Below are 7,458 nucleotides of genomic sequence, written 5' to 3' on the forward strand. Positions count from 1 at the left end.
CTGGAGACAGCAACCACAAAATGAAAGGTTTGTGAAGCAGACCAAGTTGGATGATGGCTCTGGGTTTATTTAGTTTGTTTACCCTGCAAAAGAGAAGGTTGAAACAGATCTTAATTTTAATCCTCTGAATCAAATCATTTTCCAAATTCTGTTAATTCTACATCCAACTTTCTTTTTCCCACAGGGCTTTGCCTAGCCTCTCAATATTTATCACCTAAACCAGCCATTTTCAACATTATTAGATCTAATGCTTTCTTTTCTGAAAAATAAATAAAATAAAAATATTTGTGTATAGACTTTTCAGTATATGGAAATGAAAATTATAGATAATATAATCCATCAAAATATATCATTCCACAAACATGAAAATAATACTCTGAATTTAAAACACAGAGAAAAAAAAGAAAGGTAGTTTATAGCAAAATAATGTCATATTTCAGTAAACTAGTGTATGTTATCAAGCAGTCAAATGCTTGTGTCTCTTCATAATTTGAGTGTCATAGTTATAAATGCAGACCAGTTCCCAGATGGTACTAGTGGTAAAGAACACAGCTGTCAATTCAGGATACATAAGAGACACAGGTTTGATCCCTGGAATTGGAAGATCCTGTGGAGAAGGAAATGGCAACCCACTCCAGTATTCTTGCCTGGATAATCCCATGGACACAGGAGCCTGGTGGACTACAGTCCATAGGATCCCAAAGAGTTGGACACGACTGAATCGACTTACCAAGCACACAGGCACAGGTGTGTTGTATTAGGACTCAACATCATTAGTAGTGTATATGTAGATAAAACAGAGTTAAATGTCAGATCCAGACTATTATATAAAGGAGTATTCAGTTTTTATGTGGAATTCAGAATAATTTTTAGTTGTTTGGCATAAAATGCCTAGATGTATATCATTCTTGTCCTGTTCACTTAAACGTTAGTAGCAAATCATAAGATCCCACACAATTTCAAAACATGCCTCAGAAGTCCAATTAAGAACCACTGACTCATTAAAGAGAAATCTCGGTTGTTCCCCTACCTCTAATCCTTATTCTCTCCCATCTGCCCTCCATACAGCCACCAGAGTCAACTTCCTAGAATGTAGGGCAGATCCTTATCCCAAACCTTTGATGGTCCCTTCAGTCCAAATTTCTTTCATCTGGTAGGAGGTCTATAAGCTAGCCTGACTGGCAAAGTTTTCAGACAGCTGGAGCCAGGGCTGTCATACACAGACACGCTCAATTCCAGAGGTATCTTTTTCACAGAGGGAACATGTGATGGGTGTGCAAAGAAGAGTGTGCAGCCTAGAGTCTCTATATAACAGCTTTGTCTATGAAGCAGGGCTGATGCTCCATGAGCTGTTCTGAGAAGCCGTCAGGCTTCAATAAGCTCCCGGTTACATAGGCGTATGGGAAGGCTTATCCCATATCCATTCTCTCCTGGTGACTTAGTCTATGAAGCTAGTGCTGGCATCAGTAATAACCAGAAAGTCCCTTGCCTACATGTTTGTGGATGTTCTGACCCTCTCTGTGATCCCTCGGTCTGAGTTCTAGGGTATACAGTGGACTGTGGGCTGCTTGTGGGCCTGGTGTGAACTGAAGTGGTGGTAGATAGGATCATGTGAAGGATGCTAAATGAAAGTGTTAAACCACAAGATTGACAACTTCTTCCTGGAAGGGCCCTAAGAAAAAACAGTCCTCCGGGTTCCTCAGGGATAGTTGGTGCCCAGAAGTCAAAGAGCTTCTGACACTGGGAATCACCTCCTTATTCTCAGCACCTGTCAGCACAGGCCTTCTCTCAGCCTGTCAGACTTATTCATCCAAATGTCCCTAATGGCTGAAGAGAATGAATATGGACACCCCACATGGAAATGGGAATAGGTGTGGAGTGGGGGACAGGAACTGAAGGAAATATAGACATTTAGATTGATCCCTGGGTCGGGAAGATCCCCTGGAGAAGGAAATGGCAACCCACTCCAGTATTCTTGCCTGCAGAATCCCATGGACGGAGGAGCCTGGCAGGCTACAGTCCACGGGGTCGCAAAGAGTTGGACACGACTGAGTGGCTTCACTTCACTTTCATCAACATGCTGCAAACATAAAATTTCTTTGAAATCTCATACTTTACATTTTAATATATATTACCTTTATACACCACAGCACACCATAGTGTTTGTTTTTTATACATATTAAGAAAAAAGATCTTCACGATGCAGATAATCACGATGGTATGATCACTGACCTAAAGCCAGACATCCTGGAATGTGAAGTCAAGTGGGCCTTAGAAAGCATCACTACAAACAAAGCTAGTGGAGGTGATGGAATTCCAGTTGAACTATTCCAAATTCTGAAAGATGATGCTGTGAAAGTGCTGCACTCAATGTGCCAGCAAATTGGGAAAACTCAGCAGTGGCCACAGGACTGGAAAAGGTCAGTTTTCATTCCAATCCCAAAGAAAGGCAATGCCAAAGAATGCTCAAACTACCACACAATTGCACTCATCTCACACGCTAGTAAAGTAATGCTCAAAATTCTCCAAGCCAGGCTTCAGCAATATGTGAACCGTGAACTTCCTGATGTTCAAGCTGGTTTTAGAAAAGGGAGAGGAACCAGAGATCAAATTGCCAACATCCGCTGGATCATGGAAAAAGCAAGAGAGTTCCAGAAAAACATGTATTTCTGCTTTATTGACTATGCCAAAGCCTTTGACTGTGTGGATCACAAGAAACTATGGAAAATTCTGAAAGAGATGGGAATACCAGACCACCTGACCTGCCTCTTGAGAAATTTGTATGCAGGTCAGGAAGGAAGAGTTAGAAATGGACATGGAACAACAGACTGGTTCCAAATAGGAAAAGGAGTACATCAAGGCTGTATATTGTCACCCTGCTTATTTAACTTATATGCAGAGTACATCATGAGAAACGCTGGACTGGAAGAAACACAAGCTGGAATCAAGATTGCCAGGAGAAATATCAATAATCTCAGATATGCAGATGACACCACCCTTATGGCAGAAAGTGAAGAGGAACTCAGAGGCCTCTTGATGAAAGTGAAAGTGGAGAGTGAAAAAGTTGGCTTAAAGCTCAACATTCAGAAAACGAAGATCATGGCATCCGGTCCCACCACTTCATGGGAAATAGATGGGGAAACAGTGGAAACAGTGTCAGACTTTATTTTTCTGGGCTCCAAAATCACTGCAGATGGTGACTGCAGCCATGAAATTAAAAGACGCTTACTCCTTGGAAGGAAAGTTATGACTAACCTAGATAGCATATTCAAAAGCAGAGACATTACTTTGCCAACAAAGGTTCGTCTAGTCAAGGCTATGGTTTTTCCTGTGGTCATGTATGGATGTGAGAGTTGGACTGTGAAGAAGGCTGAGCGCCAAAGAATTGATGCTTTTGAACTATGGTGTTGGAGAAGACTCTTGAGAGTCCCTTGGACTGCAAGGAGATCCAACCAGTCCATTTTGAAGGAGATCAGCCCTGGGATTTCTTCGGAAGGAATGATGCTAAAGCTGAAAGTCCAGTACTTTGGCCACCTCATGCGAAGAGTTGACTCATTGGAAAAGACCTTGATGCTGGGAGGGATTGGGGGCAGGAGGAGTAGGGGACAACAGAGGATGAGATGGCTGGATGGCATCACTGACTCGATGGACGTGAGTCTCAGTGAACTCCGGGAGTTGGTGATGGACAGGGAGGCCTGGCATGCTGCGATTCATGGGGTCGCAAAGAGTTGGACACGACTGAGCGACTGATCTGATCTGATACATACCCCTAGGGGTATGTGTGGTACAAGTTTAGGCCTGGGAATGTGAACTCAGGCATCAAGACACCTCTGCCCCTGATTAGAGTATTTAATGTGGGTCACAGAAGACAATCAGGGTGGTGACACGCTGAAGTGGCAGTCTGCAGTTACAGGCTGCTGCAGCCAGGATATACTCCTCTGAATAGAGTTCTTTATGACCTACTCCCCACTCTGCACTTCTGGATGGAAGCAGCTGCCTGCAACCTGTTCAGCTTCCAAAACTTCACTGAAACTGCATCCTCAAATGTTACCATAAGCCCCATACACCCAAATGTTAGTCTTCATTTTACCTAGCTGAATTTAACACCGCACCGCTTCTCAGCTCATTGTCTTGACCCCTTTGACACCATACCATCCTGTTTTTCCTCCTACCTCTCTGGTTTCTTCCTTCTCATCTTTTTCTACTTGCCCATTCTCTTCTAGGTGACCTTTAAAACCATGCCCAAGGTAAAATACTAAGCATCTCTTCTTTCCCCTCTATACATTTTTCCTTAACTGCATCCACATACCTGTATTGTATTAACACCTATTCACGAATGACTACATTTTCCCCCTATATTTCTTCAGAGAACTCCTATATTTATACAGTTTCTTGCTTTACATACTGTGTTTGTCTTGATGATTCAAAGGCAGTGGCTCCTTCTGGGTCATGAGAACCTATTGTTACATTTTGAAGATTTTTTAAGCTGGTTATTAACCCCAGGGATGGGGGAGCCTGGTGGGCTGCTGTCTCTGGGGTCGCACAGAGTCGGGCACAACTGAAGTGACTTAGCAGCAGCAGCAGCTTGAAATCAGGTGTGGTGGAAGTATCTACACTATGAAAATCAGAAAATGCTACAAGTCAGGGCTCCCCATCTATTCTTTCTCCCCTGAGATATGTCTTACGGAGCACTACTCCCATAGGCATCTTTAACTCAACATTTTAGTACTGTTATATTAACATCCCTTCCCTCAAACCTGGTTCTGTTCCAGCATTTCCACAATACTGAGGGGAATCACCATCCATCAAGTTGCCCTGATTGAAACATTAGAGACAACCTTGATAACATGCTCCCTAACTTCTTCATTTCTACTTATTTCTCTAATTAATTCTTTCAATTCTATTCTGTTAAGATATAATTTTCATGTGATAAAATTTGTTTTTCACATGTTTTCATCATTTAGTTTGATGAGTTTTTGATAGTGATATATACATTTGAAACACTAAACCCTACCCTTTTAAGAAGTAGAGTATTTCACCACCAAAAAAAGTAAGTTTTTTCATCCACTTTCACAACTGGCCTCAGGTAACCATTGATCGGCTTTCTACAATTATAGATTAGTTTTACATATTCTAAATTTTTATAAAAATAGAATATGCAAATACACTGTTTTGTATATGGCTCCTTTTGATATGTGTAATTCTTTTAGATTAATCCATGCTGTTGCATCTATCTGCAATTTATTTATTTTTAATTTTATATATTTATTTATTTACTTTTAGCTGTGCTGGGTCTTTGTTGCTGCATAGGCTTTTCTCTAGTTTCAGTGATCAGGGGCTACTCTCTAACTGTGGTACATGGGCTTCTCACTGAGGTGGCTTCTCTTGTTGCGGAGCACAGGCTCTGGAGCACGTGGGCTCCAGCAGTTGCAGTGTGTGGACTCAGTAGCTGTGGTCCCCAGGCTCTAGAGCACAGGCTCAATATTTGTGGCCCATGGGCTTATTTGCTCTGTGGCATGTGGGATCTTCCCAGACCAGGGATTGAACCTGTGTCTCCTGAATTGGCAGGTAAATTCTTACTACTGATCCACCAGGAAAGCCTTATTTTTTTTAATTTCTAAATATTTTCCCACCATGTGTATGTACTGCAATTTGTTTATTCCCTTTTCTTGCTAATGTTTATCTAGATTGTTACCAGCTTTTATTTAATGTAAGTAACTATTCTTTAAAGATTTGTATACATTTTACAGAATATGTTTGAGCGTGTCATGTGTATATGTTTTCATTGTTCTTGGAATTCCAGATACCATAAGGCTCTGTTAGGCAGAAAGGATTTAAATGATGCTGCCAGTGTTTTCTTTTAATGTCTTTGTCTAGCGGCAGAGCAATGTATTATTGCCTTCTCTATTCTCTGAAATATATAGAATTGTTATTTTTTCTCCCTTAGATGTTTGAAAGAATTCACCAGAGAAGTCTCATAGATTGACACTTAACCTCCAGGAAGAGAGTCACTTGCTTTGTGATGGTGATTAGGCACCCCGGACTTTGGATTGATTGGGAAATTCTTTACACTTGATCCATTTGGCTCTCCCAAAATCTTCTCAGATTCCTAGAATCAGCTTCCTGAGCTTGACCAGCCTCTTTCAGTGCTGAGGTGGAGAAAGGAGACTCATTTCAGGCATTCAGTAGCCCTATTAGAATTTTATTATGTTTGTTTATCTCTTCAGCAACATTTGGCTTTCTTGGCCAGAGTTTCTGAACTGCACTCTGGACTAGGGTCTCCTAGAAATAAGATGTTAGCAATCCCATGGACCCGGCGTTTTTGTAACTGTCCCTGTCAGAGGCTACCAAGAGACAGAGGGTAGAAATGGCATCACTTCTTTCCTTCAACCCTCAGTTTAACCAAGATGAAGAAGGTCCTTGTCTAGAAGTCTTAAAATCTGGTTCTTGCCATCCACTTGCTGGGTGACTTCACCAGGTCCTATTCCCTCCTTACATCCCATTCTCCCATCTATACAAGGCTATTTTAGTTCTCAGGTTCTGTGACCTGCTTGAGTTCTTTTGAAATGAATTTCAGGAATTCCTATACAGAAGAAATTGGAGAAATTCTTTATTTCTAAACTACTTTTTTTCTTTTACAATAAAAGTTGAGAGTTGATTAGCTGAAGTTTTTGCCTTAAGTGGAGGCTTAGTCTATTATCTGGGAAAGAGCCTCATGCCCTTAGCATTAAAGGAAGGAAATGGATCTCAATACCAGAGGGACTCACCTTTGCATCCACCCTCAACCGTCCAAGTAAATGTGTCAGTTCCTGCCTTGAAGGTTCCATTTCTCAAATACTGTTGTGGGGGATAATGATTCTTGGCCACCTACTCACATCAGAATGTTGTCACTGCACATTACTTAAAAGGCACTCTAGCACAGTGCTTCTCCTAGGATAACTAAAGTGGAAAATGGCAGTCATCACAGGTGCACGTACCTCTGTGGGCTGCATTAGCCATGGTCCCTTGGAGGCAGCTGGGGGCTGCTTAACTGATAGAGAAATTGTAGGCATGTGGGCTCAGGTTCTGTGAGCAGCAATTACAGCCCAGAATACAGAGCAATTGTGGGATGGAGTTGACAGCTGTAATTGAAGAGCATTATATGATGTCAATGGAGTGAAAAGGAAAGAAAAAAGTGAAATCCACAACAGCAGGATAGCAATGAAAGCCTTGTGTTTGATCATTCTGATGTCCCGTATCTCTGTCTCAAAAGAGGGACTCCATAGAAAGCAGATCACGATTTGTGTCCTGGTCTTACTGTTTACTAATGGTACCATCTTGAATGACTCACTTACTCTCTCTTAGGCTTAGTTCTTTCCTCTCTGGAAACTAAGGTGGTAATGTTTTGCAAAACTATTCCAAGGGGTAAATTAATTGCCTAAGTAAAAGACGCTGGAGATAACAAACACTCCAGGACAG

The 7,458-nt window shown here is 41.5% G+C and overlaps 1 long non-coding RNA gene across 1 annotated transcript; it reads right to left on the reverse strand.

Annotated features, from left to right (window-relative positions):
- Positions 1–46: 46 nt before the first annotated feature.
- Positions 47–7,007, reverse strand: LOC129644890 (uncharacterized). The gene is made up of 3 exons (XR_008711036.1): positions 6,768–7,007; positions 5,995–6,149; positions 47–83 (listed from the first exon to the last, which is right to left on the reverse strand). It is a non-coding gene; the product is annotated as an uncharacterized LOC129644890 (long non-coding RNA).
- Positions 7,008–7,458: the final 451 nt, after the last annotated feature.

The sequence above is a fragment of the Bubalus kerabau genome, chromosome 2 (genome assembly GCF_029407905.1).
Source record: "Bubalus kerabau isolate K-KA32 ecotype Philippines breed swamp buffalo chromosome 2, PCC_UOA_SB_1v2, whole genome shotgun sequence".
Classification (NCBI taxonomy): Eukaryota; Metazoa; Chordata; class Mammalia; order Artiodactyla; family Bovidae; genus Bubalus; species Bubalus kerabau.